Here is a 25,723-nt window from a genome sequence, read left to right as displayed (position 1 = left end):
GTCAAAGGATATGTACTTTTTCATTTTGATGGATTCTGCCAAGTTTCCCTCCAAAAAAGCTGCATCAATTTGTTCTACCAACAAACAGCAATTCCCTACATCCTTGCCAACCTTAGGTAGAATTTTCTTTTATTATTTTTTGTCATTCTACTGGGGGGGGGGGTTGTCAGTTATTATTGTTTTAAATTTTCATGTCTCTGGTTTTTTATAATATTAAACATATTGACATATATTTATTGGCCATTTGTACTTCTTGTGTGAATTATCTATTGTTATGGGCTGAGTTGTGTCCCCTGCCCACCCCCAACCCCCCGCAAATTCATATGTTGAAGTCCAAACCCCTAGCATCTCAGATGTGACTATATTTGGAGATAGGCCTTTAAAGCAATAATTAAGGTAAAATGAGGTCATGTGGTGGGCCGTAAATCCAATGTGACTTGTGTCCTTATAAGAAGAGGAAATTAAGATGCAGACGTGTGTGCACAGAAGAAAGATTGCGTGAGGACACAGTGAGAAGGCAGCCATCTGCAAGCAAAGGAAGGAGGTCTCAGAAGAAATCAAACCTGCCAACACCTTGATCTTGGACTTCTAGCCTCTTGAACTATGAGAAAATAAATTTCTGCTGTTTAAGCCACCCAATATGTAGTATTTTCTTATGGCAGCACTAGCAGACTATACACATATTCATATATATCACCCATTATTCTCTTGGGCAATATATCTTTCTTAATGCTTTATAGGAGTTCATTATATATATAATAACATTTTAGTTTTATATATATATATATATATATATATACATACTTATATACATAATAACCTTTTGTCTAGGGTGACAACATAATTTATCATTCAAACCAAAACATCTTTGAGAATGAAAATGGGACACCAGGACAGCAGATATAAACCAAAACTGTTCTGAGAAAACTAGGGTATATGGCTACCATACTAACATCTGTTATATTTGCTGCCAATTTTTCTCTCCAACTATATTAATTACTTTAAAATTTTTAATAGACTTTATTTTTAGAGCAGTTTTAGGTTTACAGAAAATTTGAGCAGAAAGTTCCCCTATTATTAACATCTTGCATTAGTGTGGTAATTTGTGACAATTTATGAATTAATATTGATACATTTAATGACTAAAGGTCATAGTTTACATTAGGGTTGATGCTCTATGTTGTACAGTTCTATGGGTTTTGACAAATACATAATGTCATGTATCCAACATTACAGTATCATACAGAAGAGTTTCACTGCCCTAAAAATGTTCTGTACCCCATCTATTAATCCTTCCCTTCCTCCCCCAGAACTTCTGGCAATCAGATTTTTTACTGTCTCTGTAATTTTGCCCTTTTCAGAATATCATATAACTGGAGTCATATAGTATGTAGCTTCTTTCAGTTAACAATATGCATTTAAGATTCCTCCATGTCCTTTTATGGCTTGATAGCTTCTTTCTTTTTATCACTGAATAATATTCCACTGTAAGGATGTACCACAGTTTGTTTATCCACTCACCTATTGAAAGATAACATGGTTGTTTCCAGTTATTGAGTTATGAACAAAGCTGCTATAAATATTTGTGTGCAGGTTTTTGCACAAAGTCTTCAACTCATTTGGGTAAATACCTAGGATTGGGATAGATGAATTGTACAGTAACCTATGTTTAGCTTCGCAAGAGACTACCAAACTCTTCCAAAATGGCTGCACCACATTGCATTCCTACCAGCAATGAATGAGAGTGTTCTGTGTCTCCACATTCTCACTAGCATTTGATGTTCTCAGTGTTTTGGATTTTAGCCATTCTAATAGATGTGTACTGGTATCTCATTGTTGTTTTAATCTGAAATTCCTGATGACATATGATGTTAAAAATCTTCTCATAAGCTTATTTTCCATCTGTATGTCTTCTCCGTTGAGGTATCTGTTCAGATTTTTTGCCCAATTTTTAATTGGGTTGGTTGTTTTCTTATTATTGAGTTTTAAGAGTTCTTGTATATTTTGGCTACAAGTCTTTTATGAAATATGTCCTTTGGAAAGATTTTCTCCTAGCCTGTGGCTTGTCTTTTCATTCTCTTAACAATGTCCTTCACAGAGCAGAAGTTTTTAATTTTAATGAAGTCTAACTTAGCAATTTTTTCCTTCAGAGATTGGTGTTGTATCTAAAAAATCATGGCCAAACCCAGGGTCACCTAGATTATCTCCTATGTTATGTTCTAGAAAATTTATAATTTTTGTTTTACATTTAGATCTATGATCCATTTTTGGTTAATTTTGTGAAGAGTGTAAGGTCTGCCTCTAGATGCACTGTTTTTGCATGAATATGTCCAATTGTTTCAATACCATTTGTTGAAAAGACTACTCCATTGCATTGCCTTTGTTCCTTTGTCAAAGTCTATTTGACTACATTTGTATGGGTCTATTTGTGGTCTCTTTAATCTGTTCCATTGATCTATTTATTCTTTCATCAGCATCATACTCTCTTGATCACTATAGCTTTACAGTAAATCTTGAAGTCATGTAGTATCAGTCCTCCAACTTTGTCCTCCTGCAGTATTATGTTGGCTATTCTGGGTTTTTACCTTCCCATATAAACTTTTTTTTTAAAGTTTTTTTTTTTTTTAATGTGGACCATTTTTAAAGTCTTTATTGAATTGTTACAACATTGCTTCTAAGTTCTTTTTCGGCTCTTTGGCCCTGAGGCATGTGGAATCCCAGCTCCCCAACCAGGGATCGAACCTGCAGTCCCCGCATTGGAAGGCGAAATCCCAACCACTGGACCACCAGGGAAGTCACTCATTCAAATATAAACTTTAGAATGAGTTTGTTGATATCCACAAAATAACTTGCTGGGATTTTGATTGTGTTTGCATTGAATCTAGAGGTCAAATTGGGAAGAAACAATATGTTAACAATTTTGAGTTTTCCTATTTATGAACATGAAATATTTCTTCATTTATTTAGATATTCTTTGATTTTTTCATTAAAGTTTTGTAGTTTTCTTCATATATATCCTACACATAATTTGGTAGATTTCTACCTAAGTCTTTCTTTCTTTCTTCTTTCTTTCTTTCTCTTTCTTTCTTTCTTTCTTTCTTTCTTTCTTTCTTGTGCTAATGTAAATTGTGTTGTCTTTTTAATGTCAAATTCTAATTATTCACTGCTGGTATATAGGAAAGTAACTAATTTTTGTATATTAACCATGTATCCTGAACCTTGCTATAACCACAATATTATTTCCAGTTTTCATTAATTCTTTGTGACCCTCTACATAGACAATCATGTTATGTGCAAACAAAGACAGTTTTATTTCTTCCTTTGCATTCCGTATATCTTATTTCCTTTTCTTGTCCTCTTGCATTAGCTAGGTCTTTCAGCACAATATTGAATAAGACTGGTGAGAGGGACATCCTTGTCTTGTTCCCAATCTTAGAGGAAAAGCATCTAATTTGTCACCATTAAGTATGTTAATGTTTATTACTTTTTAAAACATGGAAATAAATTTTAAAAACTAATTTAAAATACGTCCCTATGTTTTCTAGATTTTGTGTTTTGCTTTAAAAGACCTTCTCTATTCCAAGGTTATAGAAATATGTCCCTATATTTTCTTTATGTTCTTCCAGTAATTGTATAGGTTTGTTTTTTACCTGCACCTCTTTAATCCATCTGAAATTTAGTTTGCATATCGTGTGAGGTAAGGGTCTGTTATAGATAGATACTATAGATTAGCTGGATCAACATTCATATCAATGCCCTTCTGGTATGTCTTCCTATATTGCAGACTATCCTGAAGATAGGATTCCAGATGTAATGGAGATTCCCCCAGTTGGATGCCTTCAGAATCTGCCACAGCTCCAAGCCAATGACTGAGCATGAAGAGGAAACTAGAGTGTGGCCATTTCCCCCCACATAGAATAACTCTTCCATGGGCAATCTTGTAGTAGCCAGGACTTTCTCAAAGCTGCATCACAGTCTGAAGCTTTTTCTACCCAATCTTCTTTCCTTCTCCCTTTCCTTTCACAGATGTCACACCTAAATTACAGTCTGAAGGTTTTCCCTGCTGCTCCTTCTCCTCCTTCCTTTTATCTTTTTTAAAAAATTTTTATTTTTTATTTATTTATTTTTGGCTGCCTTGGGTCTTCGCTGCTGCACATGGGTTTTCTCTAGTTGCAGAGAGCGGGGACTACTCTTTGTTGCGGTTGGCGGGCTTCTTATTGCGGTGGCTTCTCTTGTTGAGGAGAACGGGCTCTAGGCGTGTGGGTTTCAGTAGTTGTGGCACATGGGCTCAATAGTTGTGGCTCGTGGGCTCTAGAGCGCAGGCTCAGTAGTTGTGGCGCACGGGCTTAGTTGCTCTGCGGCATGTGGGATCTTCCTGGGCCAGGGATCGAACCCATGTCCCCTGCGTTGGCAGGTGGATTCCCAACCACTGTGCCACCAGGGAAGTCCCCCCTTTATCTTTTACATGCAGTGTCCCAACAAATCTCCTGTCCTTCTAACTCCATCTTGGTGTCTACTTTTTAAAAGACCTAAGCAGATACAATTCACATGAAGCTTTGAGTTACCTGGAGAAAAAGGCAGCACAGCTTCCATTTTACTAGGGCAGATCCTGGCAGAGGTGCTGTAGTTTTGGAATAGCACCCATGGCAAAAACTTCCTACTCTCTGGAAGCTTCCAGACTGTAGCAACAGCATCTCCTTCAGTGGTTGAATTCTGCACTGTGGCTTTGGAAGTCATTCTGGTAAGCTCAGTCTAAATCCTTTTCCTCTAAATCTCTTCACAGTTCTGGCAGCTTTACATAACTTCCACAAATTCCTTTCTGATTAAAATAGTAGAATGAATTCTCTTTTCAGAAATTAAAACCATCACCAATGTAGTATCTAATTTAACTTCTTCCAAAGTGGGTAATCTATTGTCTCAAAACCATTCTTGACTAGTCAGTCTCTTCCTAATGATTTAAAATGCCCTTCTCACATACGCTAGATTTCCATGGATCTATTTCTTTACTCTGTTCCATTGTTTGGATTATCTGTTCATACATCAATATCACTCTGTATTGACCACTTTATAGTAAATGTTTATATGTTGTTCTTACTGTGTCAAAATTCGCCTGGCTCTTCTTGTTCATTTTTTTCTTCTAGATGACTTTTAGAATTTGCTTTTAAAATTCTATTTTTTAAAACTCTTACTAAATTTTTATTGGGATTTCACTTAATTTATAGACTAATTAGGGGAAAATTTACTACTCTACAATATTGGATCTTCACCAGGACTCATTTGTACTAGGGACTGGCTAAATGGTTTGGGAGTGGGCTTGAAGCTTGAAGGCACAGGGCTGTACCTGCTAATTAACTTGGTCAAGAGTAGCTCATAGGCGTCTTAGAGAGAGCAAGAAAAGTTTTGCAGAATGGTGGGAAAGCAAGCCAGGCCACCAGGAGTTAAGGAGTGGTTTGACGATGATACACTGAAGGATAAATAACCATCTTATATGTAAGGGGGTGGGTACTTTAGGCCATGTACTGTGGCTGAGGGAGGGACTCTGGAATCATAAGCTCTTCCATGAGGAGGCCATCTCCATGTGCTGATGTAACTAAGAAGGCCCCCAAATCCTGGGTGGAATCAAGATGGGACCAAAGAGGAAACAACACTGAGGACTCCAGAGAACTTGGAGCCAGTGGAGAATGGAGGAAAAGATCCTGTTTCTGGTTCCTTGGAGACCAGGATAACGGAGGGAGAGCTTGGCAGATGAGATGGAAGAACAGAACAGACTAGTAAGGAAAGACAGTCTTCTCGGAGAGTCAGGAAAAGAAGAACAGCCTTGGAAGAGACTGGATGTGGGCTGGAACAAAGTTTACAGAGTTGAGGCATCCCTATACAAGATTTACCTGCAACGGTGACCACAGATGAGGCCTGTGTCCAATTAGCAAGATTCCCTTCATCAGTTCTTCACCTGCAGGAAGAAGTTTCCATTCCTCTCGATACAAATGGCTTGGATGTGTATTGTTATTGCTGAGTTACTGCAAGTGGAGAGTGAGGGTCCGTGGGGGTAATAATCTCCTTCCTAGAACCAGAGCTTCAAGCCCTGGCTGGTGGCAGAGGAAATGTCAGAGAAGGCAGGGTGCAAACCCGGCACCTGCTCAGAGCTCTCCTACTAAAATGTTCTCCAGAGGTCTTCTGGACTGACCCAAGGTCTTCTGTAGCCATTTGGGTCCCTTTAGCCACTGCTGAGCTCCAGAATGGATCTTTTCTCTTCTACATTTTTATTTAAAAAAAAAAAAACAACACATCTGGATAGTACTTCAGAGTTTATATTCATTATCACACTTGGCCTTCTAAAAACACTATGATTTAGGTGTAGCTATAATTACTGATGGGAAAACTGAGGCTCAGAGAGATTATATGACTCACCAAAAGGCACAAAGCTACTCAGTGACAGAGTCATTCATTTATTCCACAAATGTTTCCTGAGGCCCTACTGTGTGTCCAAAACTCTGGAGACCCAGCGCTGAAAAAAACCTGTCCAAGTCATCAAGGAGCTCCCAGCCTAGTGGGCAGACAGGCTCATGAACAGGCAATTTTAAAGCAATATTATTACCTTGCTGGTGGTCCAGACCAATCCAGAGGTTATGCAGAAGAAAGTCCCAAGGAAGGCCTGGCAGAGTCTTCCCAGACATAGAGGCAGCATTTGAGCTGAGGCTTGAAGAATGACTAAGAATTTTCCAGGGAGAACAGTGGAGACGTTGTATTCCAGGAAGGAACAGCAGGGGCAGAGGTACCCAGGAGTGAGAGGACACAGAGGGTTCTGGAAAAATGCAGGTTGTTCTGGATCACGGAATCACACGGTGGCAAAGGGTGGGCGAGGTGGTCCAGAGACAGAGACTGACTAGGCTTCAGGGGCATTCATCCCATGGCTAAGGAGTGCACCAGACACTACCCTAAGCACATACTAACTCACAGCATCTTCCCTTTGTCTAGGCTGGGACCCTTCCCAGCATAGCTTGCACTCCAGAGCCCCAGAGACATCAGGCTGGGGCTGCCCGTGTGGGACTTTGTCTGTGTCCTCCCTTCCCCCACTGTTCTCCCTGAGACCACACCATTAACAAATCCTCATCTTGAGGACTGCACCCCAGGAACCACCCCCAAACACCTTCTTTATTAGTTTCAGTCACTTACAGGAACTTGACACCATGCTATGTTTGTATTTGTTCACTGTTTGTCCCCTTCCACTAGAATATAGGCTCCATGAGGGCAGGGACCTGACCTATTTTATTCCCTGTGCCCTCTCATGCCTGGAAAGGTGCCTGGCACGTGGTAGGCACCCAGAATATATCTTGCAGAATAAATGATCTCAGTGAATCCTCACAATGACCCTGTGAGGTAAAAATTATCATCCCATTTTACAAATGACAGAGTGACACAGGCTAGGTGACACAACGCACAGCACAGCCAGGCTTCCAAACTCTGCCTGTGTGACTCCAGACCAAAGCTTATACTGTAAACCCAAGCCCATGTTTGCCATTTCCAGAAACTTCCAGGCTATTTCACACCTCCTCGGTGCTTCTTTTGCAAAGAAATGTCCTTTCTCCCTACCAACCCCTCCCACATACACACACACAATTGACCAATGCAATGCTCCTTGAGCCCCTCTGGCCCCTGGACAGATTCCTGGTGGCTCTTTCTCATGTTTGTTTCCTCCTTCTCTTCTGTGAAATGTTTTAGGGTAAGACTTTGCCTTATTCATCTTTGCTTCCCTAGCACCAAGTGGGGCCCTGGCAGAAGGCTAGTAATCTGTGAATATTTATTAAATGAAAAGAAGGAAGAGAAGGAGGGAGGAAGGAAAGAAGAGAGAGAGGAAGGGAGGAAGGGAGGACATGAACAGGGCCATGGGGATTACAGAGCTGGGTCCAGCCCTGGCCCATCAATGCCAGTGCTCTATTGCCCACAGAGGCCCAAAGTCTGCCTGTGGGAGCCTCTGGCTCATAAATGTTTGCTGATTGACAAAATGTCCCTAACTTATATTTGTAAGTCCTTCAGCATGTACAGGACAGTTTCACATAACTTGGTGGTGTAGGTAGAACAAATAACATTATTTTTACATCCCCTCTCCCCGGAATGGAAATATGTCAGTCTCCATAATAACCATCCTGTTCCCTTCATACTGGGCACCAGCTGTGCTGTCTGGGTAGGATAATCCCACCCCAGTTCAGGGGTCTCAAGGCAGCTTGGTCCAGTGAAGAGATATCTAGATGGGGAATCCAGAGATCTAGGATCCTAATTCCAACTGGGCCATAACTGGTGGAGTGACCTTGGATAGGTCCTTCCTTCTCCAGGCCTCCGTTTCCTCATCTGTGACATGAGGGACCTGAACTGTCTAAAGATGATCTCCAACATTCTTTCTGGCTCTAGGATCCCCATATTTCTGAGACTTTAAATTGTCTGGTGCGGGAAGGCAACAAAGGGTAGTGGCCAGGGCCCAGCATAAATATCTGGGTTCAAATCCAGGCTTACCTCTTACCCCCTCTGTGCTCAATCACCTGGTCCCTCGGAGCCTGAATGTCTTCACTGATATGATAGAAGAAAATTCCTCTTGCCCAGATTACTCTCCTGGTGAATAAAGGGATAAAACATGATAAGGATGAAGAAAAGGTAAAACATTTACCTTTGCCGATCATTTGTGAGTATTTGCTCCAATCCAGACATGGTGGTAAGAACTTGCCAGACTATCTGATTCACTCTTTAGTCCTGTAGGGTGAGAATTGTCCCCAGGGATGATCTGGGAAATGCTAACAACTGGCTCTGGGGAGCCAAGGCCTGACCTGCAGGTTTGCTCATTTCTTTGGTGTAAATACTCTGCTGTGGCCCTTTTCAAGCTAACCAGCTTCATATGACTGAATGAGGAATTGAAAAGAAATACACACAATTGGCTTTTGGGAGCTAGAAGAAGCCAGCTCCGTGCATCCCTGATTGCATCCGCTTTATTTATGAGAAAACTGAGCTTTGGCAACATGCCCCAATTCACACAGTCAATACTAGCAGGGGGTGGGATTGCAACCTGGGCTTGATTGCCTGCAGACTCACTGCCCCTTCCCCTGTGCCGCACCAGCGCTCTGCGCAGCTACGGGATCTGTCTGTGCTCATGGAAAGAGACTGGACGTAGAATTAGAAGGTGTCAGTTTGGAGCCTGGCTCAACCACTTTCTAGCTGTGAGACCTGGCAGTACTTAGTGTCTCTTAACCTAAGACCTCAGTCTCCTCATTTGTTAAATGGAAACAAATGCACACCTTTCCTCTGTGGCTCGGACGAACGCTGCTGTGCTTTGTGACAGGACAGCTCAGTCTCAGAGCAGAAGCAACCAGCCCCCCGAGGGAGCCGACGGGGAGCTCCTGCTCATCCAGGGAGCGTATCTGCTCTGAGGACACTGCTTCCCGCAGGCTTGGGGCTCACATCCTCCTCCTCTGGCTGGAGGGTCTGTAGCCAAAGGCAGGTGGAAGCATCCTCCATCCTCGGCGGGCTCCTGCTTGAGTCCTACCAGGCTCTGCTCCCTCAGCCTCCTAACTCCTAACATTCCAGGGCCAGCCCCTCCCTTCTGCCTCTCCTCAGAGCTTAGACTGGGCAGAAACCAGAACCCTTCCCAGAGCTGCTGGAATCCTGCGCCTCATAAATCAGGATGCATCCTGAGCTGTGGGACCGAAGGAACGCTCTGGAAAAGTGAGTGACTCCCCTGGTGATCGTTTCCAAACATCATCCCACATCCCACTGAGCCCAGACCCCTCCCCAGGGTCAAGCTGCCTTTCAACACCACCCCGCACTAACGATATCTGGGCCCACACCTCCCTCTTTTAGTACCCAAGCAGCACGGGGTGGAAAGAGATCTGAGGCGGGGCTCAGGCTCCTGGAAACCATGCCCTGCTCTGTGGCATGACCCAGAAGGGAGGTCAGCTGACCTCTCAGAACCTGCCCTCACCTGGCCTGGCTGACTTGGAAGGAGGGAGCAGTCTATGATCACCTTTGTAAGAGGAAGACATTGTACTCTGTGCAGACCGAGCTGATGCCCAAATCATGTGCATTCACACACACACACACACGCACACACGCACACACACACACACGTGTGTACGCACTCCCATCTATCCCCACCCTGAAGCATCCTTGAACTTCAGAGATGCACGTTGTGATGTGGACTCTGGTCCCGCGAGAGGCAAGAAAGAGATTTCTGGGTGACCCGAATCGCTGGGAGCATGTATAAGGAATCAGAGGGAAAAAACACAGGCTGGAGGAAACAAAACATAGGAGAAGGGATTTCCTGAATGGAAGGGGTCCTGAAACTGACCTGGGGTAGGGCGGGGGGCGGTGCAGGCAGCTTCCCTGGAGTAAGTCACTGGCAGTGCCGGCAGCTGGGGCTTCAGAGAGGGCCGGTGTGCCCTGGTGCTGAGGGGCTGACTTAGGATCTGAGAAAGAGACCGTTCCTTCTGAGTGACTAGGGGAGCTCAGCTCTGGCCTTAGACAGAAGGATGGAGGGAAGGAGGGGAACGGTAGGCCAGGATGAGGACTGGAAACTCTCTCCAATGGGCTGGTACAAGCAGCCAGGCAGAGTGACTCGTTGTCTGGGCCAGGGCTGTCCTTGCTCTGGCTTGTCTGTGGTGTCATTCCAGCACTTTCCTTTAAGTAATTGCCTGAAGGGTGGTCTGGGCAGAGACAGGCTAGGGATGGGCAGGGTTCAGAAGCAGTGGTGTCCTTGGGTGGAAATTTGTCACATTTTCTTGGCATCCAGGGGAGAGGTAAAAGGCACTGAGAGGGATTTTCTCTCTGTGGGAACCTGAGCTAAGAAGAGGCAATTCAAGGGAGGGTGTCCAGTAGGCCAAGTTGCATTGACCAAGGGACCCCCCAGGTGGCACGACCCTGGTGAATTAACCATTATCCCAGACCAGGCCTCATCAGGCTCTCAGAACTGATCCAACCCATAGACCCAACTTGCCAATCAAAATCCCAAGAGTCAGAACCTGCAGGTCAGCCTTGGCCAATGTGTTCAACCGTAATGTGGGCTCTGAATCCCCCCACCTGCACTTGGCTGCCCCAGCTTGGCCCTGGACCACTAGACATCTGAGGCTATGAGCGTGGGATGTGTGCAAAGTCTGAGGGCCACTACATCCTGGCCATGGTGCGGCCCAGTGACCTTCCCAGGCCACACTAGAGCATGGGGCCTGGTCCCCGGAGCGTTTGCAGATTCAGGGCCTCTCCCCCAAACGGTGTTGGACAAGCGCTGCCCCCCTGGTTCAGGGCTCCTCTTGGCCTCTCCCGGGTCCATCACCCCCACTCCTTTGGCCCCCATCTTCGAGTGGAGTGAGTCCCTTTCATTACACTTACCCAGAGCCTGCCCCCCAGGGATCACCTGCAAGCCTCGGTGGGCACTGAGAGTGCTGGCAAAGTTGGCGATCCCACAGTTCCCGACAATGGCTTGGTTGACTTCCTCAGACGGTGAGCTTAAGGCTGAGGGAAGCTTCCGAGAGTTGCCCCCAGATCCTGCCCCTGAAAGGGGCCTTGGCCTCTCCCAAGGCAGATGTGGCATCTCTGAGAGAATGTAGGCCTCCGCCAGTGGAATGTCAGGGCTGATGAGGACCCTGCAGACCTCCCTGCCACCCCACACACCACACAGACGAGGACCCTGAGTCCTGGACTAGGTCACAGAGATGGGTTCAGGGCAGACTGGGGCCGAAGCTGGGCTTCCTGCTCCTCATCCTTCCTATTACAGCTCACGCTACCACTCCCCCGCCCCTGCTCGGATATTAATACACAGGAAGCTTTCCTGGGCCTGGGTGAGGACCCCCACCCCTCCCCACTCCCCAGGATGAGCATTGGTGGGGGGGCAGGGTGAACTCTGGCCAGGGCAGGAAAAGTGCTGTCTAAACACGCAGTGGGGCCTGTGTGTCTGGCTCGCTGGCTGTCACCCGGGCCAGGTGGGCCTCTGACACACAGCAGGAATTTTCCATTCGCGCATCCTCTGGCTGGTTGGGATCCAAGGCATTTTTAAGCCTTTGTTTTTTCATTCCCGTTGTCTCCCCTGCCCCATGAAGATGCACCCTGTGGTCCAGAACATGAGTCCCTAAGCTCTCAGGAAGGCTTCAGTGAGACTCACCCAGGAGCCACCTGTTAGTGCCTAAAATCTAGAATTATCAAATGTAGGAGCAGGAAAAGTGCTTTTTAAAAATCTACATGGATGATGAAATTAAAGTTCCGAAATAAGGGTGACCTGGCCAAGATCACTCCACCATTAAGTGGTGTGACCAAGATCAAACACAGGTTTGTTTAACCCTGACACTATTATATTTCCAAAGTCCCAGTTTCCCAAGGTTAAGAGCCAAGGTCAGCGAGAGACACTCTAAGCCACGTGAGTGAGCTCCAAATGTGAAGCTGCATGCAGGAGCAGAGCCATCCGTATGGGGAAACTGCGGGATCACAGAAGCCTCCAGAATGGACAGCTGAGTTGCCAAGGACACTTCTTCCCCACGCTCCTTTCCCCAGCCTGCTGCAGCAGCTCCAAAAGCTCCTTCCCAAAGGTAAGGCCAGTGGGCAGCGGCCCCACCCTTCTAGGGCCTGTGACCCCATCGAGCATTGCGGTGATTACGATATTTCCTGGGTTGGGGCAGACTTGGCCTTGTGTCCAGGGCATTCCTTGGGCCTTGACGTAGTGGACATGTGGGGAATACAGACTGGGAGGCTGGGCCCACATATTGGAGACCAGCCGTGCTTGAGCCTGAATCTTTTTTTTTTTTTAATATTTATTTATTTATTTGGCTGTACCAGGTCTTAGCTGCAGCATGCAGGATCTAGTTTCCTGACCAGGGATGGAACCTAGGCCCCCTGCTTTGGGAGCACGGAGTCTTAACCACTGGGCCACCAGAGAAGTCCCGAGCCTGAATCTTGTGGGATCTTTGTCAAACAGTGCAGGGGCTCCAGTGGGCCGCCACAGGCAGAGGTGTATCCCCAGGGCAGTGTGCCTGGTGGTTAGAGCAATACCTTTGCCTGCAGGGCAAGTTCACAGCCAAGGGGAAAAGACTGACTCTCCACGTTGAATGGCATTCTGCAGACTCCTCCCTGGGACCCTGGGAATGTTTCCTAAAGTCACAACTAACTCCCCAGAGAGTGGGTCCTCACAAAGCTGGACCTCAAGGAGCCTCAGCCTTGTCCAGGGAGGTTGACAGATGGGAAGGTGGTGACAGGGAGACCTGGAGTGCCATTTGGCCTGTGCAACCTCCTACCTCCATGAAACATGAAGAAAGAGGGCCCCAATTATAAACTCAGCATTTCCCGATGAAGTTCTGTGAAATAAAGCCAAAGAGAGTTAGAGAAAAAAAAATGTCTCCATGGTCAAATAAGCTTGGGGAACCGGGTTAAATCAGTCTTGCTTCCTCAGACATATTACACATTTCCTACACATCTCCTAGAGCAGTTGTTCTCAGCCAGGGGCAAATTCACCCCCAGCGCACATGTGGCAATGTACTGAGACATTTTTAGCTTTCACAACTGGAGGGGTGCTACTGGCACGTGGTGGATAGAGGCCTGGATGCTAAACATCCCACAATGCCCAGCATAGCCCACCACAAAGAAGTGCCTGGTCCAAACGTCAACAGTACTAAGACTGGCAGACCCTGTGCTAGAGCACGGCACACTCCCAGGGCAGGTGTCCAGGGTCCACAGTGTAGAGAACAGTTGTCATTTTGGGCCAATCAGCACCTGCCCCCCTTTCCTATGTTTAAGGGTTTCCCCTGTCTGCTGAAGCAGAGGCTGCCTCCCAGTACAGAAGCTGAAAGTGAAATGTGAAATTCACATTGTCCCCGCCTCTCTTGAACTAGGGCGCGGGCACACGACCTCACTCCACCCCTAGACCGTGATGCAAGGAAGCCCAGAATATGCAGGTTCTACTCTGATGAGTGTGGTGGCAGCAGTGGTGGCAGCAGCCACAGTCTGTTTTCAGAGGCTTCAGTGGTGGCAGTTCTAGAAGCTGCTTCCAGTGCTGGTGGAGCCAGTGGCACAAGTATAAAGCACAAGTTCAGTGGCAGCAGCAGTGGGGCTTCCTGGGGCCAGTCATACAATATGACTTTGGGCATTGTCCCTGGCTGCTCTGCCCTTGGTTTTCTGACCCTGCAGGAGATTCTGTGAGCTACCCAAGATCCTTAGAATAAATCCCTTTTAAGCTTAAATTAGCAGAGTTGGCTTCTGATGCTTGCAAACAAGAGCTAACGCTGAGTGATGCTTAGAATTTCCCAAACGCGTTGGAGCACAGGACTTTTTCTTTTGCAAAACATCTCAAGACACCATTGTTCTATGAGCATCCTTTGAGGAACACTGGCCAAAATGACAGTCGAATAGGGATTCACATAACCTCTGCTCGAGCCGGAGCCAGACCACTGCTGTGGCCCACCCCTACCCAAGGCTATTGCGGACGCTCAGCGCCTCTCTCCCGGTCCTCGATGAGTCAGGGCTAGCGCACATCTACCCTCCTCCCCCGTGACAACGAGAGTTGAGAATAACCACAGCTGGCTGCAGCCTCAAGAACCAGAACATAATCAAGGTTTGGAAATGATTGGGCTTGTCAGAAGGTGGAAGGCATTGAAATATGGATACGAAAAGTGTTGCTTGATTGGGCTGGTGGTATGTTTAAAAAGAAACTTAAGGTTTTGGGAATATGTGGCATCAGGAGGGAAAAGAGGGGACCTTTAGGGGAGGTCAGAGTGAGTGAAGAGGAGAGTGAAGCTATTTTAGGGAATGTTCTGCCTGGACTTCATGGAAGGTGCTGAGCAGGGTTTCAGGTGTGTTTAAAGAGAGCAATTTTAGACTCATTTAGACTCATTCATTTACTATGGAATTCAGACACCGAGCAGGTGCTGGGGAGACAGTGTTGAACCAAACAGACACACCGACCTGCCCCTGCCCTCCTGGAGTTTACGGTCCAGTGGGGGAGACAGACATCAAATGCTTGAGGTACAGCTGGTCTTTTCATTATGATGGTGTTTTGTCATCGAGAAGGAGAGGACCACAGCATGAGGGACCTAACCTCCCTGGGGTCACAGAGGACTTCCTGGGGAAGGGACTGTCAGAGGAGCGGGTGTGCGCCAGGTAGACACAGGGGTGAGCCCGGGCAGAGGTAGGGTTCATGAGGAGGCCAAGGTGGAAGGAGCATGACAGTTGGGGACCTGAAAGAAGGATCCAAAAGCCCAGAGGGGCTGGGTAAGTGGACTGCCAGGCCAGGCTGAAGAAGTAGGGGGTGTGGATCCGCAAGAGCCCCCTGCAGGCCACACCGAGGGGCCAGGTCTTCATCCTAAAAGTGATGGGAAACATTCAAGAGTTCATACTGGAGCCATGTGATACAGGCTGAGGGGAACCTGAAACTAGAAAAAAAAAATGACGTGTCTTCTCCAACGGCTGAGGTTGATGAAGGGAACCGGGCCTCAGATAGGGATGAGCCTCCAGGTGAACGAAAAAAAGGAGGTGAAAGGGGGAAGAACAGACTTTGGGAAGCACCTATCATGTGCTCAGATCATGTGCTGGGTGTCTTACATGTGACTTTACATTTACAGCAGAGCTGAAATAACCATAAAAGCAGCCCTGGTCCCACACAGAACTGGAATGCATGCTTTCCCTCCCCCCTCCCTCCCCCTGCATGCTGTTCAGGCCTGAAGACTGTCAGAGAAGTCCTGGGAGAAACAGGCAGGGTCCTTGAGAAGCAAGGCGGCCAACCTACACTGCTGGGCAGTGCCAGAAAGTGGTGGGGGTGGGGAGGAGTCTTAGAAACCTGGCTGGTCCAGCCACCCCTTTTATAGATGAGACAACTGAGGTCCAGGGTTGACCTGAAAATAAAGCCCAGATCTTCGGCTCATTGACCAATGCTCTCTCTGCTGTTCCAGGTGTGTGTATGTGCGTGAGTGCACACGCACGTCACACACATATGGCTGTGTGCATGTGTGGCCGAGACGAGGACATTCGTCTCTCCATCCATCCATAATCCAGGCTAGCCACGATGTCGGCATGAATTAAGATGTTTATAGAAATGAAAAAAAAAATGCTTAGAAAAGAAGTTAATCTCTACATGGAGGGGGGTGTCCAATTTCAGAAGGTTAATATCTTGATTTTTTTAAAATCCCTTTTCTGTTTTTTCAAAGAGGATTTGGTGTTCTCAGACCCAGCTGGGAGCTTAAGAAAACAGAGCAGTGTTTCTTTGCCTTTCCCTGCAGCTCTGGGCCTCTCTTACTGGACCTGCGGACAGGGAAGCTTGGATCCTGACCTTGGCTCAGGCCAGCCCCATGCCTCATTTCCCTCTCTGTACAGGGGCATCAGGCTTCCCTTTCCGCACCCCTCCCCAATCTGGTGGAGAAGGTTGGTCCAACCTGAGAGTGAAAGGGCTCAGACACAGGAGGTGAGAAACAGGACTTACAGCTGAAGGTGTTCAGGGGAACTGACCTGGCAGCTGAGGAGAATCACAGGCCCTGAGGGAGACTGGAGGTGTGTGCAGAGAGAAGAGGCAGATGCAGAGACCGTAGTGTGTCCGACAAGCCAGGAGTCCCACCTCCCCCACTTACCATCTGGGTGGACCTTGGAGCCATCCTTCCTCCTTGGAAAAATGGAGATGACAGTGGGACCACACATGCACTGGATGTACTCTTAAAGCTGAGTTTTGGGGCAAAGAGGACAACATATTTCTGGGTTCACCATTGGCGGGTGGACAGAAGCCTTGGTGTGGCCATCTCTATGCCCCAGTGAAACCCTTGGAGATCAGCCACCTCCAGGAATCCTAGCCCATCAGACCCCGAAGCTCCCTGGCCCCAGACTTCCAGGAGAGAACACCCCTCTGCAGACGGCTGGGCCTCACAGGGTAGCAGGTGAGCTGGAGCCCCACCCAGGGCTAATTGGGGTCTCAACAATTTTGACTACAATAAAAAGCAAGTTCCAGTTCCTCCAGATTCCCAAGGTCAACACAAATACCTCTGCTCAAGTCTGGTGCCCTGGCCATTGCCTGGAACCCCATTATTTCTTTGCTAGTCAGAGATCTTTCTTACTAGGAAACTCAGCAATGGGATTAGAACTCAATCAAGATCCAAGTACCATCATCATGTTGCATGCCCTTGACCCTTCCCTTCCCTCGGCCTCTGTTTCCTCTCTTATAGAATGGGAATTTAGACCAGATGACTTCCACCACAACTCCACACAATACACACACACACACACACACACACCCCACAAATTTCCTGTGACACTCATTTCAAGATTCTAAATTTCCCCTGAATCTCTGCTGAGTGTCTTGCCTGCCTCTAATCAGCTCAGTCCATCCACAGCCCACGCAACCCATGCTAGACCAGGAAGCCCCTTTTCCTGACCAGATCACCTAAGCCTCAGGGCTGGCTTCTTCCCAAAGCTATGGTGCAGGGTTGGTTTTCCCCAGCTCTTACCCGGGAAGTAGGGAACAGAGGGAAAGGAAAGAAGCACTGCAACATGCCAGTCCTGACTTAAGGACAGATACTTCCCCTATCTCACCTAATCCTGCCAACGCATTTTAAGAAGGTGGGTTACACAGCTGGGCAGAGCAGGACCCACCCAGGGATGCTGACCCCAGAACCTGTGCTCTTTCCTCTGCCTCACGACTGCATCCTTAGATCCACTCCATTGAAACAGGGTAGAGTTCTCTGGCCAGGAGTTCTGTCCTGACTCAATTCATCAGTCCTTACTAAGAGACAAGAGGGTTTGTTTGACAAGGTGTTAGGGGGGCAGAAAAGGTCCACAGAGCCTATGGGGTGACTCCCTTCTGGCCTCTGGAATGGGGCTCAGTCCCTCCCCCAGGGCCGTGTCAGGCCATCATCAGACACCCCTGGGCCTCTGGCAGCAATTTTCCCATTTGTCCTTTTGGATCCAGCAAGTTACAGCTCATTCCTTTGGCCACATTGTTCCTTAACGACATCACTTTTTCCATCTCCCTGACGGCTCAGTGCCCTTCTGCCTGAGCACTGCCTTCCAGCTGATCTCCATCTCCCCGATGTGCTGTGGATTCCGCGGATCACTGGACTGTACCATCTCTGGGTCATCTGACATCCACGCAGCATAGAGCCCAGGTACCCACCTGTGTCTTCCCATGGTGACCCAGCACCAGGACCAACCCCTGTCCACGTGGTTGGATGGTCCATTCCCCTTCAGATTGATCGGCGTGCTAGAGACACTGCCGTTCTCCCAGACACCTAGCTCAAAGACTCAAAGGTATCCTGCAATCTGTGCACAGCTGTGGAGACCCTTCTGAGTCCCTGCCTGGGCTGGATGGTGGGGCACCATGCTAGGGCAGGCCATGGACAACTTGGCCTCCTCTTTCCTCTCCACCTCGGAACAGTCACCGAGTCCAGCTTGTTCATGACAGTCCTGTTTCCCAGCCCCTTTGCAAGCTGGAGTCACTTGGCCTCACCCACAGTTCTGCCCTGTTTCCTAGTCAAAGTCAAGCATCTGTCCCTTCTGGGACAAGCCCAGGTGCTGCGTCCTAGCCCTTCCTACAGCCTTCCTCTCTGAGCTGCTCATTCATTCACACAACCAGTATTTTTTAAGCTCTAGCTATGTGCCAGGTTCTGTGTGGATAGCACCTTTTGCTCTATTCCCCTATTGCAGCTTGGCTCTGCCCTCTATCATTTTCTAGCGAGGGAGTGTGGCAGAAAAGTGAAAGCACAGACTTTGGAGTCAAACTGATCTGGGTTGAATATTGGAACTGTCATCTATTTACCTGTAAGAGCTTAGCCCATTTGCTTCACTGTGAACCTCAGTTTTCTCATCTGTAAAGTGGGAATGCTGCCATTCCAAAGGCAGCACTAAGTGTAATCATATTTGTACCTGGCACAATGTGCGTTTCTGGCAGAAAAGCAAGAAGGAGCCTGGAACATTTGGAGGGACTGCAAAGATTACAGAATGGCTGGTGCAAAGAGCCCTAAGCGGAACAAGGGGGATGAGGCCAGAGAGGCAGACTGGGCAGATCACACAAGACAGGAGCCCAGGCTGAGGGACGCGGGCTTGGCTCTGAGGGCCGTGGTCTCTTTGTGGAATAGCCCTGCCCGAGCATCTTTCATGTTCTCCCACTGCCTCCATCCAGCCGTGCAGATTTCTTCTGCTGGCACTCCAGGCTTTCCAATAACCTCCCAGTACAGCCCTGCCTCCCACCACTCTCAGAATAGTATGGGGAATAAAGTGGCTTCTTCCTCATACCCTCTCTTCTGGCAAGTGACTAATGTGGGGTGCTGATGAGCAGGGCAATCCGGGCCCGCTTGGTGCCCCCTCCCCCTGTATCCCACCTCCTTCCTCTTTCCTGCCAGTATGATCCAGGGGGAATCGGCTCTCCTCAAGCCCAGCATCTGAATCAAGGTTGCTTCTCCTCCCTGCAACGAATGCCCAAAGGCTATGCATGGCCCAGCAAGGCCACTGGTTGCCAATCAGCGCCAGGGCTCCTCTTTGAGGACAGACCAAGGCTTTGGTCTGATTACATGGGCACCAGCCATCTGAGATCACCAAGGCCAGGGAAAGCTAGCAGTCAGGTGGCCCCCACGCTCTGCTCCAGCAAGGCCACCCTGCTCTCAAAGCTACAGTCATGAAAATCAAAAGAGAGAAGGGCTGGATTAGAGAGGGAGACCTGGGTCCCAGCTGTTGTTAATAAGAACACTCTTTTTTCTTCTTTTAAAAACTGAGATATAATTGACATGTAATAACGTATTACATATAATGATTTTATATGTGTATATATTATTAAATAGGTTTTGTTGATACCCATCACCATACATAGTTATAATTTTTTTTCTTGTTATGAGAACTTTTAATATCTACTCTCTTAACAACTTTCAAATACACAGTACAGTGTTGGTAACTATAGTCACCATGATGTACATTAGACCCCCAGGACTCATAACGGGAAGTTTGTACCCTCTGACCACTTCACCCATTTCACCCACCTCCCACCCCCTGCCTTGGACAACCACCAATCTGTTCTCTGTATCTATGAGTTCAGTTTTTGTAAGATTCTACATGTAAGTGAGGTCATACGGTATTTGTCTTTCACTGTCTGGCTTATTTCACTTAGCATAATGCTCTCAAGGTCCGTCCACGTTGCCACAAATGGCAGGATTTCCTTCTCTGTTATATCTGAATAATATTCCATTGTATATATACCACATTCTCTTTATCCCTTTATCCATTGATGGACGCTTAGGTTGTTTCCAAATCTTGGCTATTGTAAATAATGCTGCAATGAATACGGGTGTGCAGTCACTCTTTCGAGATAGTGATTCTATTTCCTCCAGATTAGTACCCAGAAGTGGAATTGCTGGATCATATGGCAGTTCTGTTTTAATGTTTTTGAAGAGGCTCCATACAGTTTTTCCACAGTGGCTGCACCGATTTACATTCCTGCCAACAGTGCACAAGAGTTCCCTTTTCTCTACATCCTCACCAACACTTATTATCTCTTGTCTTTTTGATAATAGTCGTTCTAACAGGTGTGAGGTGATAGGTCATTGTGGGTTTGATTTGCATTTCCCTGGTGATTAGTGATGTTGAGCATCTTTTCATGTACCTGTTGACCCTTTGTATGTCTTCTTTGGAATAATGTCTATTCAGATACTCTGCCTATATTTTAATTAAATGGTATGGTCTTTTTTATTGAGTTGTATGAGTTCTTTATCTATTTTGAGCATTGACCCCTTATCAGATATATGATTTGCAAATATCTTCTCTTGTTTTGTAGGTTGCCTTTTCATTTTATTGATGGTTTCCTTTGCTGTACAGAAGCTTTTTTAATAGTTTACATTCTCACCTTTTAATAGAATTAATTAATTAGTCTTCGTTTCACATTCATCATCGCACTTGGAATCCCTCAACCACTGTGTGAGGGAGGCTACGTGGAGATGGCTCTCATCCTCCTATGCTGTACAGGAGGAAGCTGAGGCTCACAGAGGGGCCATGGCTTGCCCGGCTCTCACAGCTGGTTGCTGCTGAGGTCTGCTGGCTTCTGGTCTCCTCCACTAGGCTGCCCACATGGTGAGTTTGGGTCACGTCATTTGCTTAGTACCAACCCAGAATCTTAGAATTTCAGTGCTGGGAGGGACTGATGTTTAAATTCCTCTTCAGTGGTCTTGGAGAGGGTGTGAAGAAAAGGGAACCCTCCTACACTGTTGGTGGAAATGTAAATTGGTACATCCAGTATGGAGGCTCCTTTATAAACTAAAAATAGAGCTACTATATGATCCAGTAATCCCACTCCTGGCCATATATCCAGGGAAAACCATGGTTTGAAAAGATACATGCACCCCTATGTTCATAGCAGCGCTATTGACAATAGCCAAGACATGGAAGCAACCTAAATGTCCATTGACAGATGAATGGATAAAGAGGATGTGGTTGTATATACAATGGAATATTACTTAGCCGTTAAAAAGAATGAAATAAGGCCATTTGCAGCAACATGGATGGACCTGGAGTTTATCATACTAAGTGAAATAAGTCAGACAAAGACAAATAGCATATGATATCACTTTTATGCAGAATCTAAAAAAAAAATGCTACAAATGAACTTATTTACAAAACAGAAACAGATTCACAGATTTAGAAAACAAACATATGGTTACCAAAGGAGAAAGATGGTGGAAGAGGGATAAACTGGGAGTTTGGGATTGACATGTACACACTACTAAATTTAAAATAGAAAACCAACAAGGACCTAGCGTATAGCACAGGCAACTCTGCTAGATATTCTGTAATAACCTAAATGGGAAAACAATTTGAAAAAGAATAGATACATGTATATGTATAACTGAATCACTTTGCTGTACACCTGAAACTAACACAACATTGCTAATCAACTACACTTCAATATAAAATAAAAAAATTTTTAAATAAATGAATAAATTAATAAATTCCTCCTCAGCATTCTCACAGCATCCAGGAATCTTTCAGGGAGTTCTTCCTCTGGGAAAGGAACCAGCACAGGTAGAACAGACACTGCCATGGCCCAGTGACCCTCCTGTCTCCATCTTGCTTATTACCACCTCACTTCCAGGGACCTCCTCTCCCATTCCTTCCCCCGCTAACATGACCCAACTTCCTCAAAGAATCTGGAAGCCACTAAATCATGGTCAAAAAAAATATTGTCTGTTTTTTAGGGAACACACATTTCATTAAATTTCTAGAGGAAAAAAATTCCAGGAGGGCATTCGTAATTTTTAAAATACATTATTTCAGTTTTTTTTAATAGCCTGAATAATTAGATCCTGCAGCATATATTTCCATGTTTGAGGATTTCAAAGTTCTTCTCTAGCTGGTCAGGTCATTTTAGCCTGGAATAGAGCCCAAACCAGATGGACTAGATAGACTAACATCTCTTTTTTTTTTTTTTTTTAATTAAAACCATTTCATTGAGAGATGATTGACATACAAAAAGCTGTACATATTTAATGTATAAAACTTGTTGCATTTGGAGATAAGTATACATACATCTACGAAGCCATCAAGACAATTTATGTTGTAAGCATATCCATCGCCTCCAGAAGTTTCCTCCTACCTCTTTATTTATTATTGTTGTTATTATTATTATTTTTAACATATTTTATTTATTTATTTATTTATATTTTTGGCTGTGTCGGGTCTTAGTTGAGGCATGTGGGATCTTTCATTGTGGCGTGCAGGTTTTTCTCTCTCTAGTTGTGGCAGGCGGGCTCCAGAGGGCGTGGGATCTGTAGTTTGCAGCACGCAGGCTCTCTAGTTGAGGCGCGCGAGCTCAGTAGTTGTGGCGTGTGGGCTTAGTTGCCCCGCAGCATGTGGGATCTTAGTTCCCTGACCAGGGATCAAACCCGAGTCCCCTGCATTGGAAGGTGGATTCTTTACCACTGGACCACCAGGGAAGTCCCCTGTTGTTGTTATTATTTTTTATAAGAACATAATGTTAGATCTTCCCTCTTAGACATTTCTAAGTATACAGTACAATATCAAGATGGACTCCAGTTTCAAGCTTGGACTAGATTCTTCCCTAGTCCATCCTACTCACTTGACAGACAGGGAAACTGAGGCTCAGGTCAGAGAGGCACTCTCCCCAGTGAAATTCAGCTCCTTGGTGGCAGAGCCGAGTCTCAACACAGGTCTTTGAGTTTCCATTCAGTGCTCCTTCCATGGAGCTGCAGCACCACAGTGGCCTGAGGTCTGGGCAGCCCAGGGAAGGGGCTGGGGTACCACTTTCTGAGCAGCCCTTGGCCTGAGATAAATCTGCCCAGGCCTGAGCCTCAGACTGCTTTGATGCTCGAACTCACGCATGTGTCTGGCTCAAACGGCTGTCCCTTTGGACTGCTGCAAGGGGCTGATTAGATGTAATTGCTTTGCCTAGAGCGAGCTATCCGCTTAATAGAATCAGCTCTCAGTAATTAGCCTGCCGGAGGCTCATTTCCCTTGCTGGAGCCCTAGGGCCTCTAGGCCCTTACTCCAACCTGTGAGTGTTGGGCTTCTGCAAGCAGTGAGGTGTAGGGTATATGTGTGGGGACCTTGGGTGGGTGGGGACAGGGGAGCTGGGAGAAAGCAGTGCTGTGAGGGCTCAACAAGGACTCCAGGTGCAGCCCTGCCTGGGGCCGGAGAATTGTAGCATTTCCAGGAGGGTCAAAGGGCCTGGCACACAGGAAATGCTCCATGAATGAACCACAGAGAGCATCTGGTCCAGCCCCCAAACTCAGTACTTTTAGCAATCACGTCAGAAGGCATTTCTTGCAGATACTATGTGCCAGGCACTGTACTACCTCTTTGGATCCTTCTAAAATAGCCTCAACCCCAAATAGGCAAGGGAGATTAAGAGGTACAAACTTCCAGTTACAAAATAAGTGAGTCATGGGTATGAAATGTACAGTGTGTGGAACATAGTCAATAATAATGTAATATCTTTGTATGGTGACAGATGGTAACTAGACTTATCGTGGTGATCATTTTGTAATGCACAGAAATATCAAATCACTATGCTGTACACCAGGAACTAACATAGTGTTGCAGGTCAATTATACTTCACAAACAAACCCGTAGAAAAAGAAATCAGATTTGTGGTTACCAGAGATTGGGGGTACGGGAGGGGGTATCGGATGAAAGCAGTCAAAAGTACAAACTCCCAGTTGGGTCTAAGATAAATAAGTACTAGGGATGCAGTGTGCAACATGATGAACATAATGAACACTGCTGTATGTTGTATAGGAAAATCGTTACGAGAATAAATCCTAAGAGTTCTCATCACAAGGAAAAAGATCTTTTTTTCTTGAATTTTGTATCTATACGAGATGATGAATGTTGACCAGACTTAACGTGGTAATCATTTCATGATATATGTAAGTCAAATCATTACGGTGTACACCTTAAACTTATATAGGGCTGTATGTCAATTATATCTCAATAAAACTGGAAGGAAAAAAATATTAAAAAAAAAAGCAAGACAGCTTGAACCCAAGAGATCAATCAGGCTGTGCTTGCATAACTTCATTGACCAGGAGCTCATTACATCTGGGCAAGCCATTGCTTCTGCAGAGGCAGAGAGAATGCTCCGTCTATTTTAAGCTGAAAGCTCTTTCACTGGAGCATTTCCACACAGATCACTGGCCCCTCCTAGGCCACCCAGAACAAAGCTAATCCCTCCTCCGTGTGACAGCTCACATGTCCTCTGCATCTTTTTTCCAGGCTGAAATGCCAAGTTCCTTGGTTTTGCCATGTACATCACGCTGGTGAAGTCCCACATTAATCTGGTTGACAGGCCTAGAACTTGCTTCTGTTCGTCAGTTCCTCTCTCCCAGTATATGGTCAGGACCCCAACATCCAGGACGACAGGAAATAGGACTCCTCTCCCGGCAGAAACAGCTGCAGCTCTAGCCAGATCACAACTCTACCCGAGGAGTGCCACGGTTGTGACCCAGCCCCTCAACTGAGGGAAGGACACCTAAAACCTGCTCACTGGGAATAAAGTCACCCCCCTCGCCCTCTCCCCCACCCGGATGGACACACACACACACACACACACACACACGCGCGCGCACACACACACACACACACACACGCACACACACGCACACACATACACACACACGCACGCATGCGCGCACACACACACACGCGCGCGCGCGCGCACACACACATACACACACACACGCACGCGCACACACACACGCACACACACACACGCGCGCACACACACACACGCACACGCACACACTGCCATGCATGCTCGCAGGCGCCGCTCAATACTCACTGGCTGATTAATCATTGCAAGTGCTATTATAATTATTGTGTTTGTTGCTGAGAACTGGCTGCCTCTGCTTGCTTCTCAGAAGCCATAAACCTGCAAAGAAGGATTTCAAGATTTGTGAGGCTGTTGACTAGATCTCCAGGCTCATTTTTTTCCTTAGCAGCAACACGTTTGTCAGAGAATACAGGTCATGGCGGCTCCAGAATCTCTACTGAGGACAGGCTTAAGGGACTTAATTCTAGTGATGTGAAGGGGGAAAGTCTAGGGCACTTACCTTGCCCCAGAGGTCAGGATAGCTGGGCTCAAGTCCCAGCTCTGGCCCAGCAAACCATGAGGCCTGGAGATGCGGACTCCCCTTGCCAAGCCTCAGCTTCCTCACCGGCACTGTCTGGTCTAAGGTTTCCTCTAGTTTTAATTATTCTGTGAGCTTGGCCAAACACAGAGGAGAATGTGAGTGGA

At 46.4% G+C, this 25,723-nt stretch overlaps 1 protein-coding gene across 6 annotated transcripts in view; it reads right to left on the bottom strand.

Moving 5' to 3' along the window:
* Positions 1-25,723, bottom strand: part of CIB4 (calcium and integrin binding family member 4) — a 97,923-nt gene that overhangs the window by 65,791 nt on the left and 6,409 nt on the right. For 5 of the 6 annotated variants that reach the window (XR_014234867.1, XM_082357056.1, XM_082357057.1 and 2 more), the window contains exon 2: positions 8,509-8,604. The gene's annotated coding sequence lies outside the window, so the exon portion shown is untranslated. Of the gene's footprint in view, positions 1-8,508; positions 8,605-10,330; positions 10,449-25,723 lie in introns of all 6 variants that reach the window. The other variant, XM_082357060.1, reaches the window with a different exon arrangement.

Source organism: Balaenoptera borealis, assembly GCF_965194805.1.
Source record: "Balaenoptera borealis genome assembly, chromosome: 15".
Taxonomy (NCBI): domain Eukaryota; kingdom Metazoa; phylum Chordata; class Mammalia; order Artiodactyla; family Balaenopteridae; genus Balaenoptera; species Balaenoptera borealis.
The sequence above is the reverse complement of the archived record's forward strand: the minus strand, read 5'-3'. Positions and strand labels throughout refer to the sequence as shown.